Source organism: Nelumbo lutea, chromosome 1, assembly GCF_056320005.1.
Source record: "Nelumbo lutea isolate HS-2025 chromosome 1, American lotus-T2T, whole genome shotgun sequence".
In the NCBI taxonomy this organism is placed as follows: domain Eukaryota; kingdom Viridiplantae; phylum Streptophyta; class Magnoliopsida; order Proteales; family Nelumbonaceae; genus Nelumbo; species Nelumbo lutea.
The window spans coordinates 169,239,551-169,261,277 of NC_142684.1; the positions used below are offsets into that span (position 1 = coordinate 169,239,551).

General features: G+C 41.7%; 1 long non-coding RNA gene and 1 pseudogene across 1 annotated transcript; both read right to left on the reverse strand.

Moving 5' to 3' along the window:
* Positions 1 to 963: 963 nt before the first annotated feature.
* On the reverse strand, positions 964 to 13,676 carry LOC148879092 (uncharacterized). Its single transcript, XR_016104113.1, has 3 exons — positions 12,432 to 13,676; positions 2,471 to 12,295; positions 964 to 2,335 (listed from the first exon to the last, which is right to left on the reverse strand). It is a non-coding gene; the product is annotated as an uncharacterized LOC148879092 (long non-coding RNA).
* Positions 13,677 to 15,977: 2,301 nt separating this feature from the next.
* LOC148879093 (putative calcium-transporting ATPase 13, plasma membrane-type pseudogene) lies at positions 15,978 to 19,079 on the reverse strand (annotated as a pseudogene).
* Between the last annotated feature and the right edge of the window lie 2,648 nt (positions 19,080 to 21,727).

The window sequence follows — 21,727 nt, forward strand, 5'->3', positions numbered from 1 at the left end:
AATAAAAATACGAAACAGATCGGCATTCAATGAGGCAAATATTATACATCCGTTTTGAATATCACAAACAAGTAGATCAATTATCACTAAAGAAACAATCCTAGACTAAGCTTCAAAACTAACCAATCCTCACAATATTCAATGAAGCTTACTCCTCATAGAAGAAAAAGCTAGATAAAATGAGTGGCAAACTACTGATGAAATCAGTGCGGAAGAAACTGATTCATAGATAAAAGAAAACAACAACAAAAAATGGTTGATTCTCTGAGCAACTAACGAATCTAGAATATATCAGTATTGCAATCCCAACCTAGAAAAAAAATGATGTCAAGATTAGGTTAGCGTCAAAAGTTTCGACAAAACTAGTGCAGCGGGAGCCTCATCACCAGTTCCGCTTACTACCCCCATTCGGGTCCTGGCTATTCCATGTCAAAATGCATGGGAATCAAATCGGAAAAAGATGAAAATGAAAGAAGAAAGAAAGAAAAATGGAATGCAGGGAATGATAATAAAGTTTACTTGGTTGTGTTTCGGCCTTAAGATTGATTACTACAACAGGGGAACCAAGAATTTTTTTCCCGTTTAGATTCCAAGGGTGAAACAAGCTTGCAACCGGGAGACTAACGAGATAACTGACTTTCCAATGGATTATTGTTCAAAGCGCAGATCTCTCCTTTGAACTTTTTAGATTTTAATTTTTCTTCCCTCCCTCCTATTCTTCTTACTGATTTTTGGGAACGCACTACCCCGACATAGAGAACAGGGGACCGGCAATGATTAAGGAGCCCAAATGTTGAATCAAGCTGGTATAAGTGTCGGGGGATAAAAAGGATCCATGAAAACGACATGGATAAAAATGGCTTTAATAAAGTTATTTTTGCTCAAGCGACGACAACGGTTTCTTCTCAGGTGGCGGCAACGATTTCTTTTAGGGTTTCTTGCATATAAGGGCAACTTTTTGCCTTGAATATCAATAAAAAGTAATGTTTTTATAAAATAATTAAAATAGAATATTTTTTTTTTTAAATATCAAGAAAGGGCAATAGCATTGTTCATTGTCTTGTTCTGCTTCTTATTCATCCGAATACACTATTCATGCGAGAGGCGGAGTAGGGTACAGGCACGTTCTTCTTCACGGTTACTATTCTGGAATCGCGGTGACACCGTTCTCTTGAAGCTTGAGCATCGCATCGGGTTCAAGGCTATCTCTCTCTTTCTTTTCATTTCTCCCTGGATTCTATGTTGTTGCAGAGGGGAAGACTGAAGAGGAAAAATAGATCTTACAGCACGCGTGGTGTAAAGAATGCAAGTTGGTTTCCAGATCCAGGAAGCTTCGAGTTTTCCAATTTCTGAATTAAGAAGCTTCAACATGCGAGATCTTTATGAATCAGGAAGCTTCAGCACGCGACACCATGAGAGATGGAGACCCGCTCGAGATGACCTCAAACCCGATGTGGGACTTTTGAGAACTCGAAGCTTCCTAGATGTTTATGAAACTTTTGAAGCTTCATTAGAGAGATAAGAGGCCTGAAACTTTTGAAGCTTCGGTGATATTTTTCAAAATAATCACAGGAAGAGGAAGACAATAAATAGTGTCATTGCCTTTCTTGATATTTTTCAAAAAAAATTACTTTACTTTGTTTATTTTATAAAAATATGATCTTTTATTGATATACACGCCAAAAAGTTGCCCTTTTCTGCTAGAAACCCTTTCTTTTACCCGTAGCGGCAATATTTGTTCTCCCCACAATGAGCAATAGCGGTGCCCAAATCGAATAGAACCCAACTTTTAATCAGGGTTATTTCAGTCTTTTTAAATTTTATGATTTAAACAATTTAAAAAAATATGGGCATTTTAATAACTTTACAATAATTTGTATTGTGAGTTAACAGAAACGGACCCAAGTGTTTATTTCTGAAAGTTCGGAGTACCTAAGTATTGCATTTGAAAGTTTAAGGTAGTAAGTGTTACTACCCCCAAAGTAAAGAGTACTTATCTATAATTTATCAAAAAATAAAACAGAAGAGAGGAAAAAGAAAGAACTCCTGGAGGCAAAAATTCCAGATTTGAAAAATCCACTTAGGCCGAAAATGAAACATATGAGCAAAGAAATAGACGACTAGAAATGGCTTTGATGAAAATTTTCACTATGTTCTCATCATGTTCTTCTACCACAAGGAATGTTCTTCTACAACAAAGGAATTAGTTGTTTCCATGCATAACTACCTTTTCCATGATAATGGTGATGTTACAAATGGGAATTGATGATGCACGATCCGGAAGCTCCTAGCTGGAAAGTTGCCAGGGTGTGCTCACGTGGCGAGTTGGATGAGACTGCAAAACAAAGATTAGAGAGACTAGGGTGGATGACCCGGTGAGGTCGCTCTGATGCTTAAGTCAATATTCTTGTTGTGGTTGCAAGCTGAAATTTGAGTACTAGAAAGCTTGAATGTAAGTAATCGTGTGTACCTGTGTTCTGGAGGGGTTAATGCCCTTATATAGTTGAGCTGCTGATAACTTTGCATTTTTATGCCTTAAGGGCATCAATTCAAGGGTATTTTTGGCCTTAGAATTGTCAACCCAATTAAATTCAATGTTGTGGCCTCTAAGGATCTCCGTGCAAATTTTGGGAAGCTGGTGTGAAGTCCAGCTGAGAGAGGGGGTGTTTTTGTGAAAATTAAAAGCAAGAGGGCACCTCCTAGCTGCTCAACCCAGTTTGGCGCCCTCCTACTATATTAGCATGCTCCCCACGCCTTAGCAAACCCTAGGGCGCCTTTTATCCCATTCTTTTCACTCTTAACAAACTCCAGCCACCCCTAACTGCCAAATCCTCACCTTCCATCCCTTATAATCTCCACCATCCATTCTAGGGCACTCTCTTTTTAGCATTCTAACCCCAGGAGCCACCTAATTTCTAATATTCACCATTCGACCTTTAGCCATTAAATCTCAGCCTTACATAATATTGGGTGCCTTCTCCTTTCTTCTTAGCTTTAGGATCACCTTAGAACCATCCTAACCCTTCATTTTAAACCTTAAGGCACACATATTTTTGCTAAAACCCAGTTGCCACCCCCCTCCTTCTCTCTATTCCTAGTTGTGTCCATCATTCTCTATAAAAAGGACCATAAGGGCCCTGTAGAAGGGGTTGGTCAATTCACCCAATTAACAAAGCTAAGGTTTCTTGAGGAGTTCAAGGGTTGTAGAAGGAGATGACACCCAGATCTTGTCAGAAGGGGTTCTTGCAAGTTGTTCAACCAATCTGCAACTACCGCCACTGGATCTGATCAACCATTCTTTTCTTTTCTTTATTTTCTTTTTTGTTACTTTTATTTCTGCAATCTTTTAGATTTAATTCTTGTTTGTTTCTCTATTTTGCATATCTAAATTCGTTCGGTTCAAGGCTAGGTGTCTCGAGGGTTCGAGGGTTGTAGAAAGGATGGACGCCCAGTTCTTATCAGGAGGGTTTCTGCAAACTGTTTGGCCGATCTGCAACTACTACCACTGGATCTGGATTCTGGATCATTTTTTTTCTTATTTATTTCTTTTATTTCCTCTGTTGATTTCCATACTTTATTAAATACTGATATTTATTTATTGTCTTGTTTAAATTTGAAGCATTTAATTTCAGCAATATTAGATTTTAATTTTGTATTTTTTGCCATTCCCGATCGCATTCTCTTGTCCGGATCTAAGTATATTTTAATTTTTCACTTGCTTCCCTGTGGATACGACCCATTCTCACCCATTTACTACGTTAATAGTTGTTTGAGAAATGATAAAAATTATAAATGTTTAAACTAGTGTTCTGGAGTGTTTAACGACGCGCTTCCGGACACACCAGCTGCCATGGGTCTCACGAAACGGTTATGGGATCTTCGGCCTGAGTATATGAGATTTGTTTTCACTTTAGTCGAGGAGTAATGTATTAGTTAATGAAGCCTATCGTCTCTGCCCAATCCGAGTGGGGAGAGGATAAAGCTTGCTGTTACACTGCGTGATCCCATGAAATAAGGAGTCCACTGGGAAGTTTCTGGAACCGATTACGTGTCACTCCGGTTCTTGGTCCCCGAACAGGATTAGGTGCCAAGGTGCCTTTACGCCGAGGTGACTCAATGTTGAGGTGACTTTATGCCGATGTGGCTTTGTACCGAGGTGACTGAACACCCGTGCTCTGAAAACTAATAACTAGGCTCCTTTTGTTGAGTTGTCATCCTTCGGGCAGATCGCATCCACATGACCTTTACTTACTAGGTGGTGCCAAATCACCCCTCATCAATTGCCCCCCACTTCTCATGCCAGGGGTCTTGACCCAACACGGGGAGTTCATGAGGAGCCCAGGTGGATTTGGCATGAAGTCTAGGTGATATGGAGGGTGGACCTTTGGTTGGACTTGTTCAATTGTTTGGCTCAACCAGGAAGTGACCTATATCGCATATCAGGTATGTGCGGATGTCAAGTTGATTATAGTCTTCGCGGACGTCAAAATGTGCGCTAAACTGATTTTAACTTCGGGAAGCATGCAAGCCGATTTTCCTAGGAGCTATTGGAATGTGTAGATCTCAACCATTAACTTCCGGATTAGTGGTTATAAATAGGAACCGAAAGGCCCATTTTCTTCACTACAAAACCGCGAATCCGAAGTCCTTGAGGTTGCGCTCAAGTATCCCAACTCGGTGTCAGCTATTCCTGGGTCCGAGGTCATCTAGCTCTCTTCGGTCTTCTTTTTTGTGAGTTCGTCTTCCTTTGCTTTCGATTCCATTGTCCTTTCCATTAGTATGTCTAGTCTTAGCGTAGATAGCCTTCTAGATGGGAGCGGCGAGTCCGTTGGGGCCGAGGTGGGAACTTCAGCCCAGACCGCAAAGCCTCATCCTACCGAGGTGGGCACTTCGGCACAAGATGTCGACTCTAATCCATTTGAGGTGGACTCACCTCGGCGAGAGCGAGAAGCCTCTGGAAAGTCGGCCTCCACCACACACCGAGGTTGCCTACCGGATAGCTTCGATCCGTCTATAATGACAGTGGGAAGGCTCCTATCTCTAGTAGCTCGGTATAGACTTCCCAATGATCTTGTACACAGTATTCCCTTACGCAACTTTCCTTGGGATCATGGTTATGACGAGATCGTGGTCTTCGAGGATCAGCTCATAGCCGGGCTACGCCTTCCACTCCATCCTTTCATAATTGAAGTCATTAAATTTTTTGACATCATCATAGGCCAGCTACATCCGAACTCCATCCATAACATTGTAGGTACCATTGCCCTTTTCCATGATTACAACCAACCTCTAGACCTCGACATCTTCTCTTCGATCCTTTCCATGAAAAAGAACTCGTCTTGTGTTCTACCTGAGCACAAGCAAAGTTACTATATGTCTCCTTCCCGACTCACTGGAGGGTAGCCATCCAAGACCCCAGCGTCAGACTAGACCCAAAGACAAGGGAGGAGGTTCGATCTTGAGCGAAGCTCGGCTTGAAGTTTGAAAATTTTGTGACCGAGGAGAAGCTCGTGCAAGCTGGTCTAAGCCCTCCTAGTAGGTCACTAACTATTGTCCCTTTTTTCCTGTTTGTTTTACTTTGGTGTTGTATCTGACTTAATTCATCACTTGTTGTAGTTGCCATTGACAATGTCCCCACCGACAAGCTCTTCGGGAGCATGCAAAAGGGAAAAAATAAGAAGAGGGCCTCCAAGAAAGCTCGCCTCCATGCCAAGACTACCACCAATTACCAAACAACCTCCCATGATCGACTTGGTTGAGGAGGACCAAGGAAAGGCCAACATGCCTCGCACGCCTGAGGAGACCACCTCTTTAGAGCCTTAACCCATACAGGCAACCACTACTTCTTCAGGTAGCAATACTTCTATCCAAAGCATTTTGACTCCGAAGTTTGGCCTTCTCAAGAGTAAGGATGTGGTGTTTTCTAAAGAGGTCGCTCATTGGGCTAACTTGCCAGTTGCTCAGCTCCGGGCCTGAGCAGCCATGCACTGTATGGTGGTACGTACTTAGCCTTCAGGTTGCTTTATACTTAGAGTTTTCTTCATACTGATACTTGTTTTCTTCTTTTGGAAAGTGAACTCCTCTGTTCATGCCTTGGCCTACCAGTCCGAGTTGAACCTGAAGCGAGCTCTCGAAGCTGAGTCCTCCCGAAGTGCCCACTCCGAGCTCAACTTAGCTCACAACGAGGTCAACCAGCTAAAAAATGATGCATGAGCTAAGAAGGAACTATTGACTATGCTGATGGCGGAGAAGGAGGTCAAAGTAGAGAAGAAGTAGCTCGAGGAGTGTGAGGTGGAACTGAAGAGAGAGAATGAGAACCTCGAGGCTCTTGTGAAGGAGTAGATTGAAATCCTGTTTCAAGCGATGGAGTAGGCCAAGGTCAAGGTGATCGAAGTGTATAAGTCTTCAGCAGAGCTTCAAGAGAGGTTGGTCGAGGTTGGGACAGTGGGCTACCGCAAGGAGTTTTAGCTCAGTAGGTGGTTGACCCGACGTGAATTTCCCCACCTCGACCTCAACATCATCACCACGTCCAAGATTACTAAGGAGATGGCCGTTGAAGCCACTAAGGACCCGGACTCTGAGGTGGAGAGTGACGATGACGAGACAGCATGGAGACAGATCCGCCTGCTTAAGCCTCTGTTGAGGATGAGGAGCCCCGAACTGACTGATGCCTCTTTTCTTGGACCCCCTTTGTAAATACTTGATGTCTCGAGCCTTCGAGCTCGGTTAAATAGTTGTAATCTTTCTTTTTTCTCTCTTTTTTTTACTATGTACTCGAAGCATTTTATCAATAGAATACAGGTATTTTGCAAAACTCCTTGTGTACAAAATTTTTCTAAGTGTAGATTTCTCCCGAGCTCGCGAGCTAGACCATATAGGAGCAAAATTTTTCCAAGTATAGATTACTCTCAAACTCGAGATTACTCCCAAACTCAAAATGGAACAATCGTTATCGTACGCCGAGGTGAGCAAATATTGTAGGGTGTACTTGCCTGACCTGTTTACACTGGGCTACTTTGCCTTACCATGCCAAAGCGACTGGGTTTTAATGAACCCGTGCCAAAGAGGCGACCGGGTCTTATGCAACCTATGTCGAAGAGGCGACTAGGACTTCTCTACCCATGCCAAAGAGGTGACTGTGTCTTATAACGTGTCGAGATCTTTTGTCAGCCTGGCACTATAGCCCTTAGGCTTCTGGGAGTGACTTAAGGTCTTCTCTCCAATTCGTCGTCCATAGGATCAACTCGGTGGTCTTATGGACTTAGTCATTTTTTGCTTGCATTGAGGTTTACAGGTAGTATCTCCTTAGGTTGTTGATATTCCAAGCGCGAGGTACCAGCTTCCCTTCCATGGTCTCGAGCTCATAGGTTCCTTCTTCGAACACCCGTCTCACCCGGTAAGGACCTTCCCAATTTAGACCGAGCTTACCCACGCCGGGCTCATGTACCATTACCTTGCAAAGGACCAGGTTGCCGACTCGGAATAGTCACTTCCTGACCCGGACATTATAATACCGAGCTACTCACTGCTGGTAAGCTGTAGTTTGAATGTGTGTCAGATCGCATACCTCCTCGGTGATGTCTAAGTTAGTCCTGAGCTCATCATCGTTTGTCTCTTCATCATAGGTTTTGAGCCACAACATTGGTACTTTAATCTCTACTAGAATCATAGTTTCTATCCCATATGTGAGGTTGAAGGGTGTCTCGTAGGTCGTGGTCTTGATGGTAGTCTGGTAGGCCCCAAGGACACTGGGCAGTTCATCCACCCACAAAGCCTTTAGCTCGCACGAAGCGAGTTTTCAATCCACAAAGGATAGTTCTATTCGTCACTTTGGATTGACCATTTGCTTGTGGATGTGCTACTAAAGTGAAGTTTTGCTGAATCCATCTCAGCGCACCATTTCTAAAATTTGGTGTCTTCAAATTGCTTCCCGTTATCCGAAAACAAGACTTTGGGCAGTCTAAAATGGCACACGATGCTTTTCTAGAAGAAATTCTACATATTCCGGTCTGTAATCCTTTAGAGAGTTCATCATATGAATCTCCCTATCACATACACTCATATTTTAGTGGATGGAACAAAATATTATGCCCTAATTTAATTTAGGTCAAACCAAAGTGGCTTCCACTAAATTTCATAAAGCTAGATTTAGATGGGCCCTAGACGGCTAGGGTTTTGCACGGTTCCTCTTGGGGAGAAAGCTGGAGTGAGACCCACCATTAAGGGAGATCATCCAATGATCTTAAGGACACCATAGCAATGATGTGCATTCAGCCATGATGTGCACAAGAGCCACTATCGAATCAGCACGGGCCAAGTACTTATGGCCCATGAATGTTGCACATCACACATCCATTCATCACATACATGAAAAACATAATTGATCTAATCAATTAAATAACTATAAAACCCATAATTAAAGCCCATAAATTTTCATAATATTACTTATTAATATTATCTAGGTATATGGGCCGAATTGCAAAGAGCAGTTCGGCCCATATAGCTTTTATGTTGAAATGGGCTAAAGCAGTTTTAACATATTAAAACTGGGTTTTACAGATGTGGGCTGAATTGCATCTTGCAATTAACCATCAACTCCTGGACCCATGAGTGAAAAATTAGGGCTGAGAACAGCCCCCATCGAACCACAGATTCGGTCCAAGCAGTTTGATCCAATCTGGGTCGAATGGGTCTCAAGATTTAATTAAAAAAATTGATCTGAAATTAAATAGCTGAAACAAGACGATCAAGAATCAGTGGGAGGGTTGTTCGTAGGACTTCTACCCTACAAAACAAAAATTAGATCGCAGCATGCAGTTTCCAAAACTGCAAACCGCAGATGGCTGAACCCATATCTGCGAAAATCTCTCCTCTACGCTTTCTGCTTCAACTTCGAATGGAATAAAATAGAAAAATCTATTTTCTATTATTAATACATCAAAATTGAATTCCTATACATTCTATCTAAAATTTTAAAAAAATTAATTACAGACCTAGAATGAATAGAACAATAGGTGCTCAGTTTTCTTATGCCATTAAAGAATTCGATCTCCACCATACGAACAACCCAAAAATCAAGAAAAATATATAGAATAATTTTAAATATAAATTATACTTAAAAAGATTTAATTTCAGATCAATCACCTAAAAACTAGGAACCGTTTTCCCAGAAAACACTAATTTGCATAAATCCAGATCTGGTTAATTTTGGTTCAAGATTTGAACCTGGCTTTGATACCATTGAAGGGATGAGAGATCTATCATACGGATGGCCGAACCCTACAGGAAGGTTGGGCAAAATTTCAAAAGTTTCTCTCTCCCATGTGGGAATCACATTCCCTATTTTAGAAAACTGCATTTTCAATGATCAATCTTGAAAACAAACCGGACCAGATCTGAAACCAAAAGGGAGTAGAGGGATATATCTGATACGAAGTAACAGTAACTCCCAATGAAGGTGTTCACGCCCAAGGAGAAAACCAAAGAATGCTTCCACCGAAAATGGCACGGTGCAGGATGAAGCATAATCAGCAGGATGGCTCTTCAGCAAGAACCGAATTCTTCAACAAGAATGTGATGGAGGGCTAATGAGCATGACTTCAGATTACCTTTTCTACCAAAAGGCAATATCAAAAACCTTTCTTGATCATTCCCATAACTGGAGATCGAACTGACAAGGGCAGCAAGAGCAGGAAAGAGTAGAAGACAGGAGCATTCAAACTGCAGATTCTTCTCTCTGTGTAATCTGCAAACTGAGTGTTGTATCTTGGAGGTTCACCCTACTCCTCTATTTATAGCCTTTAAAGAGAGCATCTCCTAATCCCATTAGGAGTTTCATAATCCAAATCTTGTATTTGGATCTGAATCTCTTTAAGAGATAATGATAATCCCTTATCTTATCTGCAGATAAAGATCAACCTTCCTAATCAAATTAGGAGTTTCCTAGACTCTCTGAGTAGATAAGGATAATCCCTTATCCTATCTACTGATCTAAATCCCAGAACCGCCCCTAATTAATTAATCTTATTAAGCTAGTTTAAATTGGGCTTTAGGCCTATTAAGTCTATGTGCTCACTCAACCTCCTAACTGCTGCCCAGTTGGCTATCCTTGAATGGCATGGGACCCAAACATTGATCTACACATCAGTCACATGGGTTCAACCCAGCCTCTGTTACAAGGCTTGGCTGAATTCACTGTAAGAAACACTGAACCCCTGATTCCATCACCATGAGTTCTTAATGGGCCCAACATTTATACTAAATGGTCATTGGGTTAAGCCAGCTTATAAAAATCCAAGGACTGTGGGTAGATGCAAGATTAACCCATCAGGTATTACCTTCAATGGTCTTACACTTAAGTTTTCAGCCCATAATGATCAAACACTGTCTGATAAGAGATGACCTCTCCCTCGGCTGCAAGGTACAATGCTGCACACTCTACTCACATGGATCCCAAGAATATGTGTGTGTGTGTGTGTGTGTGTGTGTGTGTGTGTGTATCTATATAAATATATTTTGCAAAACAAATTTCAATGATTGAAATTAACTATTGACAATTTTGGTTTCCATCAAAGAGAGTGCATTCTCGATCATTTACTTTGTTCGACAAAGGGGATGATTCTGTCACTATGATCACCCACTCAGATGAATTCTCGAACAGTCCCAACATACCTAGGTTTTGACCCCCTCTAAGGATGTCACTGATTGACATATCAAAGACAGCCCAATCCGACACCTAGTGCAATATCATAATCGAGTCTAGGGGTCAGGTGTAACATTTCAGTTTTGCCCATCTATCTCCAAGGTCCAGGGCAATACTAGAATTCTTGTCCGGTTCAGGGTTTCAAGAAAACGTACATTGCATGTAACTCAGGTCTCACCCTGGCAACTGAGACAAGCCACCCCAACCAACTTGGTGGCACATCAGTGTCAGCCTTAGTAGGATAAATCTCCCTAGATCTATCCAATGGCTGTGAAGAAACTAACACGAGCCTCATAAGTGTCAAATTTAAGGGTATTACACAAAAACACACCATAATAACATGAATCAAATATGTAATTCATTCTTTTACATTAAATGTCATAATGTACATCATTATGATTAAAGCTAAGGGCATACACTATCTAACACTAGGCTCAATGTATGCCGAAGTGAATAGACATTGTAGGGTATGTGCCCGTCCTACCTACGCACAAGCTACTTTTTTATTTGCCCATGCCGAAGAGGTGACTAGGTCTCATGTGGTGCTGAGATCTTTTATCAACTCGACACCTTAGCGCTTGGGCTCTAGGAGCGACTCGCGGTCCACTCTTCTTATCCTTATTTAGCCGACGTGCGACTTGACATTTCTGCCTAAGCGGGTGGTCATTCTATAGTAACTTCTCATATAGCTGCTTCTACATCATCTCGTGGGATTATCTTCTTGGGTGAGTGCTTGTGAGACCACAACGTACATGTTATGCCCCCCTTGCGAGGGCATAATGTTGTTGTCAGTGTGATTTGGCAGTTTATGGCCACGACTGCACTACATCAGCCTCGTTAGTGACACCGGTCATCCACTCCTACAAGAAGCCATTGGGAGCTTGACCTACGGGGGCAGCACTATTGACTTTAGGTCACCAGCTCGCACAGGATCCTTGGAAGGCTCGACCTGCAAGGGCGTCCATGCAGTCCGTTGGCCGCCAACTCCCGTAGAAGCCACGAAGAACTCGTCTTGTAGAGGTGACCTCACGAAACTGGGCTGATGAGGCCTCATCCTGACTGACTGCTATTGAGGATGAGTTAAGGATGTTTTGTTGTTGTCTACATCGGACTTCTCCCATGCTCAGATCTGGAAATTCATACTTCATCTCATAGAACTGCTACGCTTCAATCCCGATAGGAATCACTGATGGCTCTACCGCGAAGAGAGGGGCATTCACATACAGTAGCAGTGTATTTATCTTGGGCACTAGGGATGCTGAGTTTGGCCTGAACTTGTCTGCTTGTCACAGGGGAGTTCTCCAGGTTCATCATAGGTGTTTTTGTCTCCTAGTAATCGGTATTTGTTCTGGGTGTTGATGCTGCTCAAAACTGCCTTTGAGTTCATAAAAAATGAAAATTAGAAAGTGAGAAATTTAGTTTCTAAAATGTGAGATCTTAGCTTTTTGGAAGAAAATGACTTAGCCTTTTAGAAGGTGATAACTTATCTTCTTGTAGCGTTTCCCACAGACGACGCTAATTGATAGTGCGCGATCTAGATACTCCTAACTGGAAGATGATATGAACACCAATTGCGTGACGAGCTGGACCAAGCTACAAGATAATAGATTAGAGAACTTGGAGTGGTTAACCCGGCAATGTTGCTCCGATACTTAAGTCAGTACTATATTATGGATGCAAGCTGAATACTTGAATGCTAAAGTGTTAGTGAGCAAATAATCGCACGTACCTCTCTTTTTTCTCATCTCTGGGTCTTTGAGGTTGGTGACTTTATATAGGCATTGTTCAATGTGGGCCTCACACACCGCACCCAAGATTTCTAGGAGATCGTGCCTAACCGATCCAAAATCCTTAGAGGTAAACATCATGCACGTTGACCACCCTCCGGAACATTCGGTACATGAGCCAACTTCTAAACCTCAGTCAAGTCAGCACGCGCTCGAAAGAGGTCACTTCTTGCGTTGAAGTCACTTCGGCCACTGACAAGGTATTGTAGGTCTTTTAACCAACCAACTTGAATTGTGGTTGAAGCCGCCAGGTTAGGTTTGGGCGAAGAGAAACCATATAGTACTCCAAGTCATTGCTTTAGGTGGTGTGTATGTATCAACTAGATGTTACAAGATGCCGTATGTGATGTCATAGAGCCAATTCCGCCCTCGTCACAACCTGTTATAATTCACCCAACAGCACACCCCTCGTCCATCGCTTCCACAGCTTTCACCAAACCAGAGCTCGAAAGCAGCCGCTCCAAAACGAAGCCCTTGACTTGATTCCCACCTCTTGTTCCTCTCCTCTTCTTCCACCGAAATTGAAGGCAGCCTAGTAAGGTTCCTCCCTGATGTCTTCTTTTTCAACACCGCATGCTCCCGGAGATCAGTCTCCGACAGAGCTCTGCTCATCTTCTTCATGGAATCATCGCCAAGAGGCACCGAAGCCGATGAGGCAGTCAATGTGATCGGTCGAGTTTTCGGTATATGAAGAAACAGGTTAGATTCCGGCGACGACTCCTTCGACTGCGGAATCCATGAATTCAAGATCGGCGTTGAAGCGCTTCGAAGAAGCATCTTTTTTGTTCTTTCCCAAAATAAAATGAGAAAAAAAAAAAAAAAGAAATCTTCGACGAGAGAGAGATTCAAGTGAGTGGGCGAAGAGGCAAGAAGACCTCGTCGATTAGCAGAGAGAGCTCGCCAGTCGCTTTATATACATATATATATACAGAGAGACCGAGTGGGTGAGTGGAGAGAGAGAGTGTGAGTGAGAGAGGATTTATAAGCAGGACAGAATCTAGACCGTTGATTCGAGTAAGGAAGTGGACGGAGGAGATATGGGAGCTACGCATGTGCCTTATAATTCAGAAATGGCGTCTATACAAGAGGACGAGTGGACGACGACGTCCTTTGAGGTGATTCCACGTTGAGCAGTAAATCACGTGACGTTGGGTCCTTGTGGACCGTCTGATTTGTCTAGTAGCGCAGTTTCGACAGTGAGTATTAGCTCCAACCACGTGAAGATAAAATAGCTGCATCTGCTTGAACATGTGGCAGTTTACATGAATCTGAAACAACCCACGAAAGACTTATAATCCAAAGATTTCTTTCCTCCCTGCAAAAGTTGAGCAGTAAATCACGTGACGTTGGGTCCTTGTGGACCGTCTGATTTGTCTAGTAGCGCAGTTTCGACGGTGAGTATTAGTTCCAACCACGTGAAGATAAAATAGCTGCATCTGCTTGAACATGTGGCAGTTTACATGAATCTGAAACAACCCACGAAAGACTTATAATCCAAAGATTTCTTTCCTCCCTGCAAAAGGCAAACGATGGAAAAGAAACTCCAACTATAAGTAAAACAAAGTAGAGGGCAGAGCAAGTTAAGAAAGAAAATTTCTTGTTTTTCTAATCAAATTGAAAACCCCACTTGTGATAAAAGATTACAGAGCTGAACTGCAGAACGGACAGAAGCTGAACTCGGGTTCAACAACGTGAGAGCAAGAATGACAGCCAAGAATATCGGAGAGGGACGGAGAGAAGTCGAGGACGGATGGGGAGGGAGGGAGAAGGATTGAGGGAAGAAGAGGGAGCAGCTGTTGTAGTACATGGCTGGCTCTTTGCCGGGCCAACGCCACACCGGAACGAAGAACACCTTCAGGACCTTCTCGTACTCCACCAAACCCGCCGCCGAGCCGCAGTTGGTGCAGCGTCCACAAAGAAGAAAAACATCTCTTCTGCTTTCTTCCGTCAATCCTGAAAACTGATCACAGGTTCACAGCTACCGAACGAAACGGGTCGTGTCGTGTCGTTCTCTTCTTCTTTATCGAACCTATTTGTTATCTTTCCTTTTGCTTCCCTCGACTTCGTTCTTCTCGACTGGAATTTGAAGAATGAGGAGTCGGTTACAACTTCGAACTGCATCGGAGTTTCTCAAGTTTTCAGATCATTGGGAGATTTGTTTTTGGGTTCTCGTCGCACTTGTAATTGTAAACCAGTCCACCTTTTTTATGATATGTAAGTAAAAACAATACGTTTCCAAGTATTGTACCTCTTCAATCATCATCATTTCTCCGGTCTCTCTGTAATCTGTGATGGTGGCGCTTCAATCAGTAAACAAGATGAGAGATGAGGAGAATTCCGTTCGGAGGTGGAATGTTTTTCTTATTTGTTTTTTGTTCGGGGATGATTCGGATTTGGATATTCGATGAGCGAGGCCGGAGCCATTGCTGCAAGCATTCTAAGCATTCTTCGGTGCGGAGAAGAACGTCTGGCTGGTTGGTGGATGGAGCTTCACCTCCATCGAGAGATCGAGAGATTTGGAGGTTAGCCGTTGGTATTAAAGCCGTTGCCAAACTCTTATGGTCATGGATCTTGAAGTGCATTAAACAAAAGGGAATGGCGAAACAGAATCCATATAACTAATTCTATATAGTTGAAAGAAGAATGGCGAAACAGAATCCATATAACAAGATGATGATAATGATGATGATGACGACGACGACAATATGAATGAGCAAAATTGCAATATGTAAAAACATTTATCAAACCAAAGGAAACCACTGTCTGGAGCTCTGCACAGTGGTTAGAGCAATGAATATGTTTTAATTATTTCTTTAGCGGTAAGCGGAAATTAGAATGGGAATCGGGCAACTTATCTATTCTGGGACCCTGAACAAGCAGTAAGCAGGTGGATGGCCAGTGGAGATGCCAAGCTCCTTTCTGCTCACATATATTATCTTATTCATTTTCCTAGCCCACATAGATATTTCCAACGTAAGCAGACTTAAGGCTGCATTTGGCATTTCTTATTTTCAGGATTTATCTTCTTTTTGCGGTTAAAATGTCATTATGAATATCGAGTTTTTAACTGCAAAAAGGAAATAAGTCCTTAAAATAAGGAATGCCAAATGCAGCCTAACAATGTCCTGGCTCCTACCATAGCACACTGCATGCCTGGGGAGAGACCTCCCAGCTAAGTGACGTGCCACTTTTGGTTATTGGAATTTACTTGAGGTAAGGAAAAATATCCTTTCAAGTGGTTTGAGTTATTATACTAGGCTAACAGACACAGTGCTCTAATTGCATCTTACAGGAACAGTTCCACCAATAAAAGGAAATATTTTCAAATTACAAGTACAAGAAAAGAAACTAAGACAAAAGCTCTATAAATAAGTAGTATCTGCTATGTCCAAGAGATTGTAAGAACATCTTATCAAATGCTTAAGCAAACGACAAGATGTATGCGAGATCGCATTACAATCACACTAAAGTAAGATACAGATCCTAGTCTAATTTAAGACTGTGATGAGGTACATGTACACCTTATTGATTGGGAAGGCTGAGAAACAGTTTACCAACCAAGCGATCACCCAAGATACGGATGCAAATCCTATACTTGCAACCCATTGAATCCAATTCAGCCTCTCAGTGTTGGCAATCCTCTTTGCAAACTCCACCATTACCACTTGAAGAACAACTGTAATCCCAATGATCACTGAAAACAACCGGTTCTTAAATATCCCCTTAAATATATTCTTCTTCCCATGCTTCCTTACATTGAAAAGATTAAATACTTGGCATAGGACAAAAATATTGAAGATAAGGGTGTCCTTAATTTTTTCATTGACACCAAAGACAGACCTTCCCTTGAATTGTAGGATGAGAAAGATAGTCACTTGATACAAGGCTTCAAAGATGAGATTTCCCCACATGGCATGAGTTATAAGTGGCTGGTTTTGAACCACAGGAAACCTCTCCATGAGCTCCCCGGTTGGCTGTTCAGCAGCCAGGGCTATGGCCCCCAATGCATCCATGATTAAGTTCACCCATAACAGTTGTACTGCCGTTAGTGGTGCTTCACTAGAAAAAACTGCCACTATGAGGTTGATAGAAAGGGAAGAGATATTGACCGTGAACTGAAATTGGATAAACATTTGAATGTTATTGTATAAGCACCTCCCCCACCCCAAAGCTGCTGCTACAGAGGTGAAGCTATTATTTAAGACGATGATGTCTGAACTCTCTTTCACCACCTCAGCCCCTTGAATCCCAACAGCAAAACCAATTTCTGCTTCTTTGAGTGCTTGAACATCATTTATTCCATTGCCGGTTACTGCAACAACATGGCCTTTTCGTTTCAAGCATTGTACCATTAGAAGCTTATCAGTGGGGGATGACCTTGCCATCACCTGAATTCTATCAATCTTATCCATTTTTTCTTCCTCTGAGTAATTTCGGAACTCTGCACCTTCAACTACTGCTTCATTATTCAATTCCACATCAGATTGAAGTATCCCACATTCAATGGCTGAAGCTTTTGCAGCAACTACATGGTCTCCAGTGATCATCTTGATGTTGATTCCAGCATTTCTGCAAACCTCAACAGCCTTGCTAACCCCAGTTTGGCATGGGTCCTTCAAACCCAACAGGCCTAGTAAGGTTTGGTTCTCTTCTTCATGCTTGAGGTGGACCTTGGTGTTATCATTGTCTTCTGTTTCCAGATATTTTTTGTGGGATAATGCAACACATCGAAGGCCTTTAGCTACCATGTCTTCAATAGTTTGCTCAAATTTATTCCGTTTGTCTTCATCAATGGCTTTTACACTACCAGATCTCAAATAATAACTAGAACACATTTCCAGTATCACCTCAGCATCTCCCTTCCAATGAATGTTAATCATCTTTTCATCCCCCTTCCTTATCAAAATTCCACTTCGTTTCTTCGTTGTATCAAAGGCTTCAACATGGAGGACTGTGCAACACTGCCTTACTTCATCCATATCCATCTTTAACTCCATAGCCCAAGATAGAATGGCTTTCTCAGTGGGACTACTAGAAAACTCTGACATCAATACCGAAGGACAATTTCGAACACCATCAGTTGTGTTCAGACAGACTCCTTGTCGTAGCAATTCAGTAACTTCAGGGGCTATTTCTGAAGTGCCATCCTTCATTGCTTCTTCACCAAGCCAAAACTCAGCAACCTTCATTTGGTTCAGTGTAAGTGTGCCTGTTTTGTCTGCACAGATGACAGTAACTGAGCTCATAATCTCACAGGCAGCAGGTTCACGAACAATCACTTGATCAGCCTTCATTCTCTTAATACAATAAAATAAAGTGAGAGTGAAAATTAATGGCAAGCCTTCAGGGATTGCTGCTACTACAATGGTAACTGTAGACATGGTATTTACTGGCAAAAACCCACGGATGCCCAACAATGCATTTGTTGCATCTTTAATATAGTATCCTGGCCACCTGAAGAAGTGCACCAGCATGACCACAAAAAAAGGGAATGCAACAATAAAACCAATAATTGCTAAATTAGAGGCCAACCTATTCAGCCGAGCTTGTAGTGGTGTGTGCTTTGCTGAACCATGGCCTTTTGAGCTCATCATCTCACCCCATGCTGTGTTCATGCCCACAGCAGTGACAAGCATTCGACCATCTCTATCTGCCACCTTGTTCCCAGAGAATAGAAGCAGACTCTCACTACTGTTGATGTCAACATGATCACTCTCCCCTTTCAAAAAACTGGATCCATTCACTTGTACGTGTGAGAAGGGGACTTCTAACAGCAATCCATCTGCTGGAACCTGATCTCCAATCTTCAGACGGACAACATCTCCAACTACTATGTCAAAGATGGAGACCTGTTTCTGCTTTCCTCCTCTGACAACATCCACCCTGATGATTTCGCTCTCATCTGAAATACTGTCAAATAATCTTGATTGCCAAAATGTGCTCACTGCAGAGAGACTGACAATGACTAAAATAAAAAGAATTATACTTGCAAAACTGTATAAACCTTTTCTCAGCCCGTAAGTAGTAAAAACCCCAAGATAGAAAGGGCTGCAGATTAAAATGACGAGGACAGTAGTCTCCTTGAAACCTTCCACCACAAAATGGAAGAAGCCTTTTGCAGGAAGCCTCTTGTATGTATTCAAACCAAACACATTTTGCCTGTTCCTAAGATCCTTGGTGTTACCATGAATTCCATTATTCACATCAGTTTGAAGAAGCTTAGCAAGTCCTTCAACCCCACCAAACTGATGAAGATACTCCAGTTTTTTCTCCTTTACCAAATCAATAAGTCTTGTCTGGTCAACATTGGCAAAAGGTTCAATGTTGTCATTTCCACCACCACCATCAAGAGGAGATACATCAATGGCAATGTAAGATTGCATACGTAATATGCTGGGAAAGAGTTGATTCTTCATTGCTAAAATATCTCCAGCAAGAGTAATGAAAACTCGGCAAAAGTAGATGGTTGCATAAGCCAAGCGCCATCTCTTGTGAGATTTGGTGAGGGTAGGATTGTTAGGGAAGAACAGAGTAGCAGAGTCAAAGCCTTGAGCACAAAGCGGATCACTGGACATCACCAAGATTAAAACAATGAAGAGGAACAAGAGGGACAATATGTGCTTTCTCTGGAAGAACTATTTTACATGTCAAAGGAACATGAGCTAATTCGTGGAAGCATCATTTTTATAAACTGAAATGTGAAAACCAAAAATTTCTGTTACTGATGGCAATGAACATCTTCATATTGTTCTAATAAAAACTAGAACACAAGCACATGCAGTTAAAACTTAACAATATATTTATGCACTCAAGTTAAGGTTATTTATCCAAATGAAGTTCACTTTTGTTTCACTATCCATGTATAGAAACACGGATTTTAACATGTTTGATGAGTTAAAATGTGTATGTTTAAATGTACAGATACCTGTGCATGCTTGGCATTCCAATGTTTGTAATCAATACAACACAACAAATTGCATGTACACTTACATAGTTCGCATAGCTTGAAGCACTTCTAAAATATGTAATTTTATATTTTAACAAATCAATACTGTTGTTAGCTAGCTGTTAGTTTTTGTTAATTTTTTACTGTTTATTCTTTGATTTATGCCTCAGGGGTATATTTGTCTTTTTATTCTTTTATTATTTTGTCTTGTCCCTAGAATAAATAATAAAAAAGGACAGCCAAGATGGTTTTCTTTTGTCTCTTCTTTTTCTATTCTCCCTTTCTCTCTTATCTCTTCTTCTCTTCTTTAGTTTTCTAATTTCTGGGTTGAGATCAGGTATCAGAGCAAATCTGTGGGAGATAGAAGCACTTAGACCGCAGTTTTCTCTCTTTTCTGTACCCAGAATTCTTGGTTTTGAACTGTGACAATTTCCTTTTGGGGCTTGCACCTTCATGTATGTGCTGTGAAGGGGTTGTGCGATCCCTTCTTGAGTAAGTAGAGGAGGTTCTCTAGTGCTGCATGTAGTGTGTGTTGAGGGTGATTGGAGATTGATTTTCTGGGTAGTATAGTTGCTGTAGGTGATTGGAGACTGATTTTCTGGGACAGTACAGTTGCTGTAGGTGATACTGATTTTCTGAGGCAAGTACAGTTGCTGTAGGTGGTCTTTTCAACCTTTTTCTTGGAGTTTCAGCAGTTCGACAGTTCCTCTTATTGAGGTGTGATCAGTCACAGAAGTGTTGTTGTGGTTTAGGTGTTCGATGATTTTCCCCAATGGTGACTGATGAGTTTGTCTCTTCCGGATATCTACCCTAGGAACAACTAGTGTGGGTGAAGATAGTATGAATTTTCCTATGCCAGTCACTCCGTTGAATGAACAAAATTACATGGATTGGTCCACAGGTATCGAATTCTATGTTAGAGCTAGGGGTAAAGCTGGATACATCAATGGAAAGGTGAAAGAGCCTAAGAGTGGTACTGCAGAACATGACTGGTGGGATCAAGAAAATGGTATCGTCATGTCTTGGCATTTGGTACCTATGGAACCTGAGGTGAGGAAAAATTTTATGTGGGCTGACATGCTAGTGAGATATGGGAACAAGCGAAATCCACTTACTCTAATCAAAGGCATTATGCCAAGATCTATCAGTAACAAGCCAAGCCCTCCACTTGTAAGCAGGGAGATCATAGTTTGTTAGCTTACTACTCAGCCCTCGCATTAGTTTGGAAGGAGTTGGATCACTACCAAGCAGTTGACTAGAAACATGATGATGATGTTGATGCCAAGGCTTATAAGGAATTGGTCTCACAGCAGTGGATCTTTGCCTTTTTGTTGGGACTAAATCCTATATACAAGCCTCTTAGGGTTCAGATTTGGGGAGTAGTGAGCTGCCTTCAATTCAAGAGGTGTATTCCCTGGTTCAATATGAGGAAAGTAGGCAGAGTTTGCTGGTTATTGCTAAAGGGGAGCAGCAACAAAGTGCTTTAGCTACAAAAGGGAGTAATATGATGAAGAAAAGTGATAACAATGTTAGAGAGTGTACGCCCTTAGATCCAATCAGATTGATGTACAAATACATTTATCGTAAATAAATAAAAGTACATTATTGTTTCATGTTGATATTGGTATGTATCTATGAAATTACCCCTTAAACTGGACATTTATGAGACTCTTGTTAGTTTAAAATGTTCTCAGCCGTTGGATAGACTTTGGGAATTTATCTTGCCAAGGCTGACACTGATATCCTGACAAAGAAGTTGGGGCAGCTTATCTCAGCTGCTAGGGTGAGACCCAAAGTATATGTAGTGTGTGTTTTGTTGAAACACTGAACCTTGACCATTTTCTTTTTATGCCCTGGACTTTAGGGATTGATGGGCAAAACCAGAAAGTAAAACATAATACCTAAACTTGATTATGGTACTACATTAGGTGCCAGATTGGGTTGTCTTTGTTATGCCAATCAGTGAAATCCTTTGTGGGTCAAAACCTCGGTATGTTGGAGCAGTCTGAGAATTCACTTAAGTGGGTGATCATAGTAATAGGATCAACCCCTTTGTCGAACAAAGTGAATGATCAGGTTTGTACTCTCTCTAATGGAAACTTAAACTGCTGGAAGTGGATTTCAATTGCGTTTGAGATTTGGTTTTGCAATATATATATATATATATATATAAAGTGTTTGCAAAATGGTTTTAATTCCTGGGGTCCATCTGAGCAAAGTGTGACACTACACCTTGCAGCCAGGGGAGAGGTCTTTCCCTGTTGGGCAATGTTTGATCATTATGGGCTGAGA